Source organism: Miniopterus schreibersii (genome assembly GCF_964146895.1).
Source record: "Miniopterus schreibersii genome assembly, chromosome: 3".
NCBI classification, from domain to species: Eukaryota; Metazoa; Chordata; class Mammalia; order Chiroptera; family Miniopteridae; genus Miniopterus; species Miniopterus schreibersii.
In genome coordinates, this window is record NC_138103.1 from 51,553,864 (window position 1) to 51,570,314 (window position 16,451).

Sequence of the window (16,451 nt, forward strand, 5' to 3'; positions counted from 1 at the left end):
ATATTTGTTTCATCCCTAAGCTCCCCAGAACCAAATTTGCAGGATCAGCTATGCTCTCCTGTGACTTCAGAGAATCTTGTTACAAAAGGCAAATATTTTTCTTAGGGTGAGTAAATAAACATAACAAATCTGAGCAAATATCAGTTCATAATTCCTTTGCTGCTAAATTCCATGGGCTCTAAATCTCTTTCTTGTGTTTGAGTAGAGAGGTTAACATTTTGTTCAGGCATTTTTAGCGAATTACAGCAATAGAATTCACGAGACTGAGGTCTGGCGAGGGTAATCGGTCTATAGCCATCCTGAAGTCTGACTTGGGCGTCCCCGACTCTCTGGGCTGCTAATCAGCCTCGTTTGGTGAGCTGCGTTGGCAATCACACCCCTGATGCGAGAAGTGACTTTGAGGTCAAATTATTCAGACTATTTTGTTCAGTGACACCAGGCTTTCTCTTTTGTTTCCCCCAACCTTTTGTTTTGAAAAATTCCAAGCCTGAGGAAATGTTGAAAGAATAACACATTAAACACTCATATGCTCTTTATTTAAATTCACAAATTGTTAATATTTTATCACATTTGTGTGCTCTCTATTGATTATATATCTATCATCTACAACATATGGAACATATGTCCTCTTCGATTATCTTTCTTTTCCTGAACCATCTGAAAGTAAATAGTAACATCACGCTGCTCTCCCTCTAAATACTTCAGTATTTATCACTTAAGAATAAAGACTTTTCCTACATTACCACAATGGCATTTTCACTCCAAAGAATTTAAAAAGTGATGCAATGTGCGATATCTAATATAAAGTACATAGTACAATTTTTTCAATTGTCCCTCAAATGTCCTTTGCAGCTTTATAAAAAAATCCAACCAAGTTTCATGTATTATACTTAGTTGTGGTATAGCTTTAGCTTTCCTCCTGGAAGGAGTTTTTGGTCTTTTAGGACAGGAATAATTTGAAGAGCCCAGCCCAGTCTTCTTTGAATTTCTCACAGTTTGGATTTTTCTGGTTGTCTCCTCATGATTAGATTAGAAATTTTGTGGACAAGATTGCTACACAGGTGGGGTTGCGTATGTCCCATTTCCTCATCTCCGGAGGCACACGATGCTAACCTTAATCACTTGGTTTAGGTAGTTTATGAAAGATCTTTCTTTAATAAAGGCATTATTTCTCCTTTGTAAATTAATAAGTAATCTATGAGGTGATTCTTTATTATCACGTAAATATTGTAAGTATGCTGTTTCCCAACAGCCTTTCACTCAGTGGTTTAGGCATCAGTGGCTTCAGCAAGAATAGGCCCCAAATCACGATAGGGACATATTCTCCTGCTCGCCAGGGGCAGGGGTAAGTGAAGACTGAGAAAGGGGAGAACCACCTTCCATCCCTTTCTTAACTGGCACCAATTCTGCAAAAATCACAAAGATTAACCAGATAAAGGGTCAATTTTATTAACATAAGTTTATTTTATAATTTCAAATGTATAGTATTTGCTTACTATTAATTCCATTTGTGAGATCCATGAGCCTGTTTTAGTGAGCATAATAGCTTGATACTGGAGTTCTAGGTGGTACTTGCAGTCATATGAGTCTTATAGGTGAATTTTGTTTGGTTCAGTAAAAAGAAAATACTGATTTAGAGAGGTAATTTTAAAAGATAGCAGCTTATTGTGAAATCTCAGAATGCTTTTAATAAACTGCACTGGAAGCTTCAAAGATGTAAATGACTTTTTTATCTTTTAAATATTGAGTTGTATGGCATAAGAACATTTCAAAACTAGCTTTCTTTTGTTCCTTATCAATAAACGTAAATCAGATTAGAAGTAATCTACCCCTAAAATGATGGTTAGAGCTAGTTATAAGATAATATTATCAATATGTTATGGATGTGCTTGTTGTTGAAAAAACATAAGCAGGTATATCCAAGCCTTGTGTGGGCGTGTAATCTAACTTAACCCACATATGTTGACCTAAAAATATATAGTTTTTGCTTAAATGGGCAGATATAAACCTGATTTTAAACAAGACTAGTACAGAAATAAAATCTTGTTCAGTGTCACATTCAAATGTATATGAAAAGAATACAGGAAAGCTCCACATATAGGTACTCTTTTAAGGCATTAGAGGTTTCCAATGTGTTAAAAGCCGTAGACCTTTGATGACCTACAGGCCTCCATTCTTTCTCTAGCCTCCTCTCTCTCCATCTCCCTTTGTTCCAGCAGTGCTGGGAGCCGGTCCTCTTCCCACTCTCCAGGCTGCTCCAGCCTAGGGCCTTTGTGTCAGCTACCTCCCCTTCCCACTTCCTTCGTCTTCACTAACTTGCCACTTTCTCAGACAGATCTACACTAACCTCTTGATGCCTTTTGCAGCCTCAGCTCAATTTTCCTTTCTTTGGCCTTATAAAATTTTAATATAGTACATAATTTACTTATTTTATTTTTTTGCTACCACTACTAGAATGTAAATTTAATAAACGGCAAGAATTTTTGCTCGTTTCTGTTCATTTCTGGATCCTGAGGCCTTCAAACTAGTCTCAACATAAAATATGCACTCCATAAGTATTTGTTGAATAAGTAAATATAATATTTTTGAATAAAGAAATCCATCTTTTATATGTAAAGTATATAAATCTATTTTAAAGAGTGAAATTCAAATCAAATATTTGCAGACCCTCTGAAGGGATTTACAGCACTCTAGGATTTTATAAGCTCAGTTGGAAATCAATTGCTAAAGACTATTCTTCCTCATATTTCTAGCAGTTGAGGGCTGTACAGGGAGCCCAGGAGTGAAGGGAAAGAATAAACTTCTGGCATCCTTTCAAACTGCTCCTTTGAACAAAAGATGTTACAAAATTTATCACTGCTATATACCAATGTTCTTACCTTCCTGTTTTATCCAGTTTCAAATATTAAAAAAATTAACAACATTTTACTTCTCCCTCTAATAAAACTTAAAGCTGAATCATTAAGAAATTACTAGAATAGTTCTCTTTCAAAGCTTCATATAGATTATTAGGAGTAAAAAGGCCTGTAGTGGTCATCTGATGCAAATGCCTCGTTTTCAGGTGAGAAGACTGAGCCTTAAGACATTAAACTTGTCCTACATCATGAAGCTGAAGAGTGGATACTAACCAGGGTTGAAACCAGGTCTTCTTTAGCTCAGGTGAGTTCCCTCCTCAACTGTGTGAAATAACATGCTCTATTCTTACACAACATGGGGTCATTTTAAAATAGAACAGTAGCTCACCAGTGTGGGAAGGGATGACTTAGAAATAGGATCGCACTTAAAGGACATGCTCAGGTGTCCTCCTGCTGTGGAAGGCCAGCCCTACATCCAGTTTGTCAAGATGAGGAGTCAGGAAATCCACTTAAGCACTGTTTTCATCCCCATTGCATTTAGGTTCACATAAGAGCTTTGCATTCTTTTTTTTTTTAAAATAAATAATTACTTTTTAAACTTTATTTTATTTATTTTAAAATTTAATATATCTTTATTGATTTCAGAGAGGAAAGGAGAGGGAGAGAGAGATAGAAACATCAATGATGAGAGAGTCATTGATCGGTTGCCTCCCTCACACCCCCAACTGGGGATCGAGCCCACAACCTGGGCATGTGCCCTGACCAGGAATCGAACCCCAATCTCCTGGATCCTAGGTCAACGCTCAACCTCTGAGCCCCGCCCCGCCGAACTTTGCATTCTTTAAAAGAGAATTTTTGACAAAGAAGAGAGAAATACACAGAGCTTGTAATAAAAATTGGACTTAAAAAGGGAAGATATGGAATTTTCTTTTTGTTGCACCAAAGAAAACAAAGCCGATAAGACAGAATTAACAGCATGTCAGCAGATGAGCTCTTCAATATCCTACAGTAAAACCTCTGTGCTCTGGAAGGAGCTTCGAAGCAGGTAAAAATGTGACAGGGATGTGAATAGGATTTTGTTTAAGTGAAGTTTTAAAGATTAAACACTTTTTGGTTTCCAGATTCTCATTAGTTTCAGTCCTCAAAATATATAGAAAAAGAAATATAAAATATGGTTTTGCATCAGTAAAAAAATCACTATGAAATTTTTGTTGAGAAGAAAATCAAAATTTTTAAGCAAACATTCAGATCTAAATATTTAATATTTTAAAACCCATATTTGGATATCCAAATATTTTGAAAAAAAGCTCACTTAAAAACCTCCAGTGAAGTGTAAGTTGAAGAGCCAGTCCTCTTTCTATATTATTCTGACACTGCCTTTCTGGGGTGTGAAGCGAGGCCTCGGTCTAGGGGGATGACCGAGGATGCAGTCAGACCCAGATATATGGAGTATATCCACACACTTGGTCTTTCTGTGTCGTTAGCCAAGATACCATCAAGTAAAAATGCATTTTTGCTTAGGTACACTTAATTTGAATGTTTTCATGCTTGTTTATTTGAAGCACTATTTCTATTTTACCTTTCTTTCCCCTAATTTCTTTTCCTAGGAAATTAAAAAATATGCACAAATAACACACAAGAATATGCTAGCAATATAAATTATGTAACAACCAGAGAAAAGCACGTATCTCCTCCTGAATCCTGCTTTCTGCCCAACCACGCCTCCCCACCTCTGGGCCTCTGCAATCTCACTTCATTCACAGAAAAAAACACACACAAAACACTATGATAGTTTGTTTTCTTCTTCTAGTGGTTGCATTCTGAAATGGAAGGGAGAATAGAGAAAATATTAGAATAGACTATAAGAGGCCTAGATGTATAGAGATGCTGAGTATTCCCACTGGAACTATTGCACTGCTATTGGAAGTGTACAATCATACAACTACATTGGAAATGTGTATAATGTAATTTAATAAGTTGACTAGGCATACACTACAGAATGCGTGGGATCGGGAATGAGATGAGAATTCTTGCACTTACAACTTCTATTCAACATCATACTGTAGTTCTAGCCAGAGCAGTAGGATAAACAACAACAAAAAAGCATAAATGGAAAAGAATAAATAATGTTATAAAGCTGTCATTATTAGCAGATAATATGTTTTTGTATGTAGAAAATCCCTAGAGTCTACAGATATGGTCAATATAAAAAAAATCAATTTTATTTCTATCAATAGCAATGACTATAAAATTTAAAAAAGCCATTTATAAATAGCATCAAAAGGATTCAGATACTTAGTAAGAATCTCAAGAAGGAAAACTACAAACATCATTGAGATAATTATAGAATATTTAAATAAATAGAGGGATGAAAAAATTGATGGAAAAATTTGACTTTTAAAGATGTTGATTCCCTGCAAATTAATCTATAGATTTGATGCATGTCCAATCAAAATCTCTGCATTTTCACTTTGTGGAAATTAAAAAGCTGATTCTGAGTTCCACACAGCCTGGCACTCAGAAGGGCCTGTGCCTGGTTAATTGCTCTCCTGTGTCCATCTTGAAATTTTTAATGATTTTTGAACAAGGGTGCTTGGCTTTTCATTTTGCACTCGGCTTTCCGAAGCATGTAGCTGAGGCTGCTGGTCTAATATCGCTTTCAATACAATCTTGATTCTTTAATAGTGTTCAGAATTGCTTAAACATTTTCCTAGGCTATAGTAATTCTTTCCTCTATCTGATGCAATTACACTTTTTACATGTTTTAAAGCTTTATTGAAGTATAAAGTGTACTGGTTTTAGTGTACAGTTCAGTGACTTTTAGTAAGTTTACGGAGTTATGCCACCACCTCCAAATGAGTTCCAGAGCATTTCCATCACTCCAAAAAGATTCTGTGACCCTTTGAAGTCACTCCCTGTTTCCATCACCAGCTCCAGCACTTCTTATATTTTGAATATATTTTTAAAAATATGAATTCTTAGGGTATGTGTATATGGGAGAAGATTCTAAGTTTCTTATCTAGGAAGTTGACAAGAAGAAAGACCTTGAGGGGAATGATAGTCTTCAAAAGAGGGTTTTGTGAAGCCATCAGTTGGAGCAGCCAGTCACCTTTCCCCTTTTCTCTCCAACAGGTGGTTAGTAAGAGGCCTTTTTTATGTGAACTCAAGTCTGATGACAAAATAGTGGACAGGATCCATTTAGATTTAGGCACTGCTACTTAAACAAGACCAGTTTCTCTGTTTTGTTTTGGATTTTCAACAAAAAAAGGAGTCGATTGGAAAATAATACAGTCATACGGCTTAACCTCAGAAGCTAGTACATTGCTGAACTCAGTAAAACAATAATTGCTGTGCCAAGCAGACTTTACAATCATTCTTTTGATTTTAATTTTTATAAAATATTTACTTTTTATGATTATAAAATTTCTAAGTAGTTATGTTTGTAGAATGCACAATATAGGATGATATATAGATGAAAATAAAATGTCCAGTTATTCTAATACTGTGTCACATTTCCTCGTAATATTTTTCTCTGCAATTATGTGTTTATCTAGTGGATTTTATTCTTTTTTTTGCTCCAACATGGGCTCTTAACTCATATACAATTGTTTGCTTGGTGTTTCAAAAATTTTATCATTTATGCATATTCATAAATATTCTTCAAAAATATAACTTATCTATGTGAGTAGCAGCTGACCTTGGACAATGGAAGAGCCTGGGATCAAGGTGTCAAATATGAGACTGAATGTGAAAGTGAGTAGCACCTAGATGCGATTTGGATCTTTTTAGATGCCTCTGTAGCAAGGATACTCAAGATCACAGAAATTCTCCTCCAGACCACTCCATTACAGAACTCTAATAATACAGCAGAAGGTGGAAGATTATTTTAACTAATTTACTTAGGCAGATCAAAACAGCCCCATTACTTAAATATGATTACTTTCTACATATTTCTTGCTTTTTTTCTTTTTTAGTATAATTCCATTTATTTTCAATGTCCAGAATAGGCAAATCCATAGAGACAGAAAGTAGATTAGTGGATTCCAGGGCTGGGGGGGTGGGGGGGGAGGTAGGGTGAGGCAGGGGAATGACTGCTAATGTACACAGTTTTGGGGGAGTGATGAAAATGATCTAGAATTAAATAGAGGTGATGATTACACATTGTAAATATATTTAAAAATCACTGAGTTGTACATCTTAAAAAGCTTAACTTTATGGTGTGTGAATCATACATATTTCTTAATATATTTACATTACATTACTTATTTGTATGTTTCTGCTATGAAAAAATGTTATTCCACAAAGGTGAGATCTATACTTAGTGCAATTCTTAACACATAATAGGTGTTCAATAAGTTTATTGGTGACAGAAGAGGGAGAGGTGAGAACAAAGTTCTGTTTTTGTTCTTTATCACTGAGTAAGCCCACTAATCTCCCTGAAGATAGAAAGCACACAGATATATCATTTACTATAAAGTCATATAAAAACACTTGGCAGGGTGTCCGACACATACTAAGCACTCTTTAAATACTAGCTATTATTATTAATAAAAATAACCTGCCTTCATATAATCAGAAGCCTGAACACTGGCACTGGAGGCCATGAGCAAATGGGTAGTAATGGTGGTGCCAACACCCAGCGAGGGGGATGGGCCCTCTCTAGTCTGGTTTGTCACATAGGAAACTTGTTTGGAGTGTCCCTAAGGCTACTCTTCTTTTCATCTGCAGATATATTATTGAAAATTGCAGCTCAGCCCTGTCAGTCTAAATTACATTAGGAGGCTTAGGAGATGCTCTGCAAGGAGAAAACAGGATTTGGCAATTTGATTTCAGGAAGACTTGAAAGGTCAGAGATGGAAGGCCAAGGTGAAAAAAAAGGGGCTTTGAGCTTCTGCAGAGAGAACGAACCATCAGAGCAAGAATGATCGTTGTGGAAGTTTAGGGAGAACATCTTCAGTGAGAACCATCAACCATGACAGAGTTCTGTCTGTTGGAGGAGGTGAGAGAGACACTGAATTGTCTAAAAGGAATGCTGTTTGTTAACTTTGCTGTTCTCATATGATTTCTTGTTAAAATAGTATTTTTGGCTCAGCAAAACAATTTTCCTTATTTAGTAAAGCTAAAAAGTTATTTTAACTGCCCCTTAGTGTTTCTCATTATTTGTCATATTTTATCCAAAGCTGCTTTTAAAAACAGTGCTAAAACTTTCATGCTTTAAATAAAATCTCCTGCCTTCCTGTAAGCGATTGGCAATTATGTAAGAAGTTAATAAAATAAATCCACTTATGTGAGGTTTTCTACAATACATTTTTACACACAGTCACTTGTTTGTTTTACAGCTAGTTATTATGTCATGTTTTGTTGGCTGTTTGCAGATGAAAGGTTTTCTTTTTTAACCAAGTATAGTATAGTTCTGAATAAGTAGACAGAAAACCCTGAAATATAACCATGTATCTTGTTCATTAAGTGGCTATTATTATGGGACCCTGGATGAGTTACTCAACATCTCTGAACTGCAATTTCCTATAAAATCTATAGAGTGAAAATAATACTATTCTATTTATAGGGTTCTAGTGAGGATTAAATAAGAAAATGAATCTGAGTTTTAAGTGTAGGACTTGGTGCATAATAGCTTAAGATTTTTTATTTAAGTGTGTGAATGTGAGAGACGATCCAGTGGGCACTGTTTTCCTGACAGATGATGTTAATGAGACTGTGATGGAAGATTGTAAACATCTGTGTCTTGGTTATCATTTTTCTGATTTATTTAACCATGTGGATTTGGTAAACTATTTTCAGCTAATCACACACGGGCAATGCCATCTACATGACACAGATGTTTTCTTCAATCCATCAGAAGTGCCTGGGTGTGGCATCGCCTGGGACTGGGCATATTAAAAGTTAGAGGCAAGGAAATTTGAGCTTTTGAATTTTGAGCCTCCTGGAGGGCTTCTAAACTCCTATGTGCCTCAGCTCTGATAATGGAACAGTTGATCATATATATAAACTTTTTTTTTTTCCAGAGAGTCAACATCATCAAGGATGCATGGCTTATTTGGAAATGTTTTGACTCTGTGATTGGAAGGGAAACAAGTTGAGTGGTAGAGAGAGTTAAAAAACAAAACTTAATGCTTGCTTCAGTGTTCATTTTGTTAGAATATTAAGGAAATGTAAATGGAAGAGAGCATAATATTTTTTGAAAGAGCCTTTCTGCAAAAGTGCTCCATGTCCATTTCAGACAAATCAGAAAACAGAGAACAGAAAAAAAATTCCCATAATCCTTCCATCCCAAATATAACTACCCTTGACATTTTTATATCCATCATTACAATTATGTATGCATATATATACATAAACATGTGTATATATATTCATATGTACACACATGTGTGTATTTTCCAAAAATGGAATCACATTGCATAGTGTTTCACCACCTGCTTTTCCCACTTAGTGGGATATTCCTTAAAATCTTTCACATATTTTAATGTTCTTCCACATGATCTTTTTAAGTAGATGGAAGCAGTCCATGGACTAAATGAATTGTTATTTCTTTAATCTCCTAATTTTTGAGAGTAAGTTTCCAATCTTATTGCTATTTTTAAGAAATGACTGTTAATCAGTCTTTAGCTAACAGGAAAAATTTTTAAAGGAATTGAGTGAATATCATATCCAGTCTCTTTATTCTAGCAGGTTATCCCTATGAAATGATTGCATTTAAATCACTTAACAGCATTAGAGGACAGCACGAGGTAATAAAGACAAGTTTCTAAGGCAAAAACATCTAAATCAGAAACTACAACGTCTGCTGGATAGAGGGCGGAGACTATATGGAGTGGGGCCGGGTTTCTCAGTACAGGCCATTCTCCCTTTGGGCAGCAGCATGGGGCTGAAAATGATCATGCCGACTGAAACCGTGCAAATACTCATAATGAATGGGAGAATTTAAGATTGTTTCATGACCTTTAAAGATCCCTGTCAAACATCGAAAACTCTTTTACCTTTTATATAGATGTTGGTTATAAATGTACTGCGTAGTAAAATGAAAAAAACAAAACTATTATATTAATACATTGTAATGTAAAATATTATGGACATTAAAAATTCAGTGTTTTTAGCACTGGCTGGTGTATCTCAGTGGTTAGAGCACTGGCCCACGCACTGAAGGGTCTTGGGTTCAATCTCCTGCCAAGGGCACCCATACCTGAGTTGTAGGTTCGACCCCAGCCCAGGTTGGGGTGCATGTGGGAGGCAACCAATCTATGTATCTCTCTTCCATTGATGCTTCTCTCTCTCTCTCCTCCCTTCCTCCCTTCCACTCTCTCTAAAAATCAATGGGGAAAATATTCTCGAGTGAGTATTAACAGCAACAACAACAAAAAATTAATGCATTTTTTTGTAAAAAAAATTATCAAAAGTAGCTTGAACAGCACTTGCCTTATTTTTCTTGTGTATAACTTGTGATGTATACAAGGCATCTTTTCTAAGTTTTCGCAAATTTCTATTAGCTTCTGACATTTATCTTTGGCTCTTTCAGTGTCAGGAAGTATCTCTAAGAGTGACTTTACTGTGAAGTGCTTTGCCAGCGTTAGGTGTTTCCTCTGGGACACCTTCATCCTGTTTGTCACAAGCTTTTTCCTCATGTATGTCTAGAAGTTTGCCTTCTCCAAGCAACCCTGACTGTACGTGGTCTTGCTAAAGTGGCAATGTCATGAGTCCACCATCTGCTATTGCTTTCATAGCTCCATGAATGTTTCATTTGAATTTTATTTCCAGCATTATTACTTTTCATTTCTTTGTTGCACTTGCGTCTTTGTTTGCCAGTTCTCCATTTCAGTTATCCATTTCTGTAAAATGTCATGTGGGTTTGCCAGTGGGAGACAAGAAGGCCATGCAGCTGCACGCTTTGCTGTCTGCATGGACTGAGCAGCAGAGGTGCAGCGACCGCTCACCGACAGGCTTGGGAAGAAGCGACACGACTGGTCATCTGCAGGAGGTGCGCCTGTTGCTTAGGTAGCGATTTGTGGAATGAAAAGCTAGCAGCAAAATTTGTATTTTACGTAATTATGCTTAATGTACCATGGTAATGGAAATGTGAACCAAGTTGGGGGGACCAGTGTTATTTAACTAAACCACGCTAACGGATTCCCCCATTCTACGGAGAGTCCTGCTGGTTGGGGGACTCACCGCAATGGGACAGAATCTGGAAACTAGATTTCCTCACAGCGCAGCTGGGCTCGTTGAAGGTTTCAGTCTAACTTGAGGGTCTGATTGTTTGCTCCCATTTTACCCCACATACCTTCCCTCCCGACCGCCCCCCACATGCACACCTCATGGGCAGTGGCAAAATAGGCTCAAGTCCTGCAAAGCTGAGTCTCCAGGACAGTTTCAGAAGGTTAAACACAGAGTGGGGACAGAGGGACAAGGAGCTGAGAAAGCTGAGGAATTTATAGCTGAGCCTGTAAAGTGTAAACGAAGAGGATTGATGGTAGCTGAAGACAAAGGGAGGATTCATTGGAAAGAGGGGGAAATGGTTTTGGAAAGTAGGGGTTGGAGAGCCTGGGGAGATTTCTCACAAGGTTTTTGCATATTGCCCACAGTGTCTGTCACATAATAAGGCCTTAAATGAGGCAAAAAGTATTGCTGTGATTTCACCACAAAGGCAAGTATTTTTTATGAATATCAATTTTGGAGAAATAACACTTTCATAAAACCTAGATTAAGTATGACTAACTATATAGGGCATGAAAACGCAATAGTCCAAAGATGAAAGTTAAGCCCAAGGATATTCAATGAGAAATTTATTTTTTATCTCTGTGGTTGATTGTCGGTGCTCCTCTCCACTGTCCCCCAAGTAGTCAGGGTGAGGTTTTGGAAATGTAAATCATGTCATGTAGTTTTTTGCTTAAAACTTTCCAGTGGCTTCCACTGCACCAAGAATAAAATCTCAAGTTGTTCCCATGACCCACAAGGTCTGTTTCTGAATCCTAACAAATTCTCTGACCCCATCTCTTATCCCTATTCTACACCTCTCTCCCCTACCCGCCCATAGTTCTTAGTTATGTTGACCTCGTCTCCTGTTCCACAAACACGCCAAGCTCACTGAGGCCTATGGCCTTTGCTTTTGCCGTTGTCTCTGCCTGGCTTTCAACCTGCAGATCTTCACATGGAAAACCCTAAGCACAGCATCTAACGTGACAGAAAGAGTCAGTAAGTATAAAGTCGTTCTTTGTAAGTTCTTCTGTCCCTAGAACGGTCTATTTTTTTTAGATTTCCTCTTTCTACTCTTACCTGCTTTTGAGGTAAAAATGCATGATAACAAATTGCCCTCTGGAAAAAAAGATGGAAGATCTCTGCATTAGTCCGAATAAATTAGTTATGCTCTAGTAACAACAGTCCCCTGCATCTTGCTGACTTAAAACAACAAAAGTGTATTTTTTGCTCATGCTGCATGTCCAGTGTGAATTGGCAAGCAGGTTCTACTCATTGTAGAGATGCTAGCACTTTCTGATACACCAGTTCAACATGAGGTTTCAGGGTTTTCCCAGTTTGAAGAACATAAGGATAGACAGGAGCGCATTGTCAATTAAATGGTTTATCCCAGAAGTGACACAAATCATTGCTCACATTTTTATTGACTGTAAGTCTGGATCTCCTATTACCTATCTACATTTCCATCTTTTATTAGGCCTTGATGGCAGGGAATACATTTTTTAATTGGTATTTCTAAAATAATTTGGGAGTACTTTTAACAATTCAGATTCCTAGGTTCCACCCTCCAAGATTCTGATTTAGTAGATCTGGGACAGAGAGTGGTCATAAGTTTATCTGTTATTATTCTAGTACCTCAGTGGCAGGTGATTTTGAGACCACACTTTGAGAAGCATGCCTCCAGAGACTAGAACAATGGTCGATCTATTGTAACTGCTGAATAAATATTTTTTTGATTGACTGCAAGATTAGGGTCCCCTTATGAATAAGTATTTAAAGGAATGAATCAGTAATTTAAATAAAAATAACTTGTATATGCTAAATTGCATTAGAAGGAAAGGAAAGGTCCAGGGTTCTATCCATTTATCCTAAAATAACTTCCAACTTCTGGGAGGAGGTAATGCTATGACTATCTTTCTTTCACTTAGTTCAGGTCACAGGTTGATCCACACAGCACACCAGCCATATCTGAGCTCTCATTTAGAAAGAAGATCCAAGCCAAAGGATGTTTTTTAAAAAGCTGATGAGTTCTTTGATTTATTCCATTTGAAATGAACTATGGAGAAAGCAAATCCAATCTCTTGTAATTAAAAGTTACTTTAATTGTGTGAATCACTGCCTATATTTCTTTGACAATGACAGATAATAGCCACTGTTTTATGTTGTATTAAGAATCTAATGGCAAATAACTTCAAAACCCCAACTAACTGGCAGATAATCTCTTTGTCACTTGTCTCCACAGTTTTTATCACATGCTGATCACAGAATAACAATACTAGGAGTAAAGATCATAATGGTGTCATAAAACCAGAGCATAAGTATATGCATTTAAAGTGAAGTTAATGTTCCATTATGATAGACTACCCATCCCCTTGGAAAGCCCCACTATTAAAAACCAGTTCTGCTGAATTTTCAATATTCAGGCTTTTGTCTGAAGGGGAGCTTCAGGCTGGAGGTCTCCATAGTATGTACAAGCATTATGTTTTGGCTCATAAAATCCGAAGGCTTCCAAAGTATTCAAACTTTCATGCAAAGCATGCAGAAAACATCATAGCAAAAACCTGGTGCTTAAAATATCTATTAGTTGCTTTAAAAATTAACTTGTAGCACATTCTATTGTCATATTCCTGTGAGATCTTGCTCTAATAGTATCACTACTTCCTTCTTTGACAAGATATTCATACTGTTGGGCTATTATAGGATATATGTGCATATGCGCCCTCACACCTTGCCTCGTGGGCTAAAGGAAGATACAATAATATTTGGTCAGTTACTGTCTTGCTGAAAATATTGGTGTTTCTTTAATATCTCTATTCTGACCAGCAAATCTAAGCGTCTTGGCTGGGGAGTAACTGGCAATTTCGCCTTTGCCTGAATGGGGGTCATCTTTAGCTAATGCTTCTCTAGCAGAGGGTCGCAAACCAAAAGGGTGGAAAGAAATGCAAACAAGTCACAGGCACTCGAATTCTTGTCTCCCTGTTACTGCCTGAGAGCGCGCCTTTTCTGCATCACGGCTGAGAAGGCAACGTGCAAAGCGGAGTCATGATCTGCTCTCCTGCAGATTTCTCTGCAGTGTCCTTGTAATAAAATGGCTGTGTCTGTTTAGAGTATCCCGTGTACAGTAATAACCATGAGCACATGTAGCAAGGAGATTGTTCATGATGTGCAATATTACCATAAAGCACAGGGTGAGATTAGAAGTGGGAACCAGAATTTCTAAGCTGTCTCTCCTGCCTGGGACATTAGTATGGCACTTAATTTTTTTTTAATTCAGGTGCAGAATTGAGCCAATCATATCCCTCAGCTCACAGCTTATTATAATTACTGGTCCTGGGAAAGCCCCTTTCTTTATTCATTTATCTTATTTCGTCCCCATTTTCATGCCTGTTTTCTTCTTTCCTCTGAAAAGAAGCCTGATGTGTTTATGTATCTTTGTATGTGTTCTTGAGAAATGTGTATCGTTGTTGTGTGTGCTCACATTTTTAATTTTCATAAGTGGGACTAGGTTATAAACCTCAGCCGGTCTTTCCTTGTTCCACTCAGCTTCTATTTACACTGCTGTGTGTATCTCTACTTCGCCAGGCTGCTCACTGCTGAGTCATTTGTTAGGATCTGTGTAGTATTCATACTTGCTTTTTAAAAGTACAACTTTAGTTGTCTTACCTGAGGTTCACTACTTACTAATTTGTTCACTATCTCTATCTTTCTAATAATCAAACATGTTCTATAAATGGGGATCCATCATGCCAGGATGTGGGCAAACATTGGCCTTTAATAGCCTTTTCCAGTCAAGTTCTGTAATGGCACAGGGACATCACAGCTTTTTGGCCAAGGAGAAGACTTCCTTTAGTGGATGAAGACGTGATATACACGAAATATCCCATACTACCCTTTCAGGCCCCCTGCACTTCAACGCTTAATGTAGCCTAACGAATGTTACGAAGCTCTCCTTCAGAATGCTCGTTTGCACTGAAACACGGAAACTGCCTGTGCAGATGTGGAATCGGGGGTGCATGAAGAGATACATAAATTTGAAATAACATAAAGCCGGAGGGTCCTGAAATCAGACCTGCTTCTGACGCTGTCTGGCTCAGTCACTGTGCATGGTCATTAAATGACTCTATCTTTTTTTTCTTCATAGACCTTAGACAATAACCCAGAGTGTCTTGACTTTCTTAAGGAAAAGGGATTATTACTATTGAGTGGAACCATTTCCTGTTCTCTTTTTAAAATCTCTGGGACCGAATGAGGAATGTAAACCAGCCTGACGAGGCCCCGCTCCTGAGAGCAGCCGGGCTGTGTACCTCCATCCCCTGGAACTGCGCCAGGAGGCTGTGTGCCTAATCTGCTCAGAAATCGCTCCTTCTATCTGTCACTGAGGCCTGAACACACACCAGGAATTAGGTACTAATTAATGTCAACACATTACAAATGAAGAAAGAAGGGAAATTGCTTGGACTCATTCCTGAGGAAATCTTCAGCATTCGCTTCAGTTAAAGTTAATGTGTACCTCAGGGCAGCACTGAACCAAATCATAAAATGCTGCTCATATGGATGGGTGACCTGGAGGTGACCCGTGCGAGCCTCTGGACCAGTATTTGTTTCCACATCGTGTCTGTTTTGTTAGAATGCCGCTTATAACATTAGATGTTCTGTTTGGGGGCATCAGTCTAAGAATCCAAACTATGGCTTCATAAGCAATAATTTCTAGAGTACTTACACAAAATTCTAGAATATAACTTTCAAAATGGCACTTTTCTAATTTTAATCCATTTCTGTTTTATGACTTTGATGAATAGCTTTTCTAAGAGTGGAACACATAGATTGTTACATGGATCTTAGGAAGTCTTCCTCTTTTTGGTAGAGGCAGATTCTAATATTATGTTTTTATGTCTATAAAATTAGGAATTGGATGTTAACATCCAAATAATCATTTTTGGGTAATCATAGTAATAAATGTGTACTTATATAGAATGTTTGATCTCAAGTTATGAGATTGAGTCCAACATGTGAGATACCAGTCAGGGGTAAGCCTGTAGTCAGGAATGGGAGACTCAATCTGTAGAAAGAGCATTTGGAACTTTTTGAACCAAAGGGAGTTCAATTTTATGTCCACTGTTCTTTAGGCTTCCTTAATATTTTTCCCCTTTAATATGCCTTGATGTGCACTTTACTAGACCTCACCTGAGAAAGAATGCCTGGGCTTGGACCGGTAAGCACCCTGTTTGCTTAGACCTTCAGCTCACTAGGGAAGACTCAGTGCTCTGCATAGCACCTGGCACTCAGGTGGGCCAAGATTACTGAATAAATAAGGAATATAGGGTGACACAGACATACCTATAATGCCAAGCCCAGCCAGTTTTGACCTTTTAAGTAAACTATTAGAGA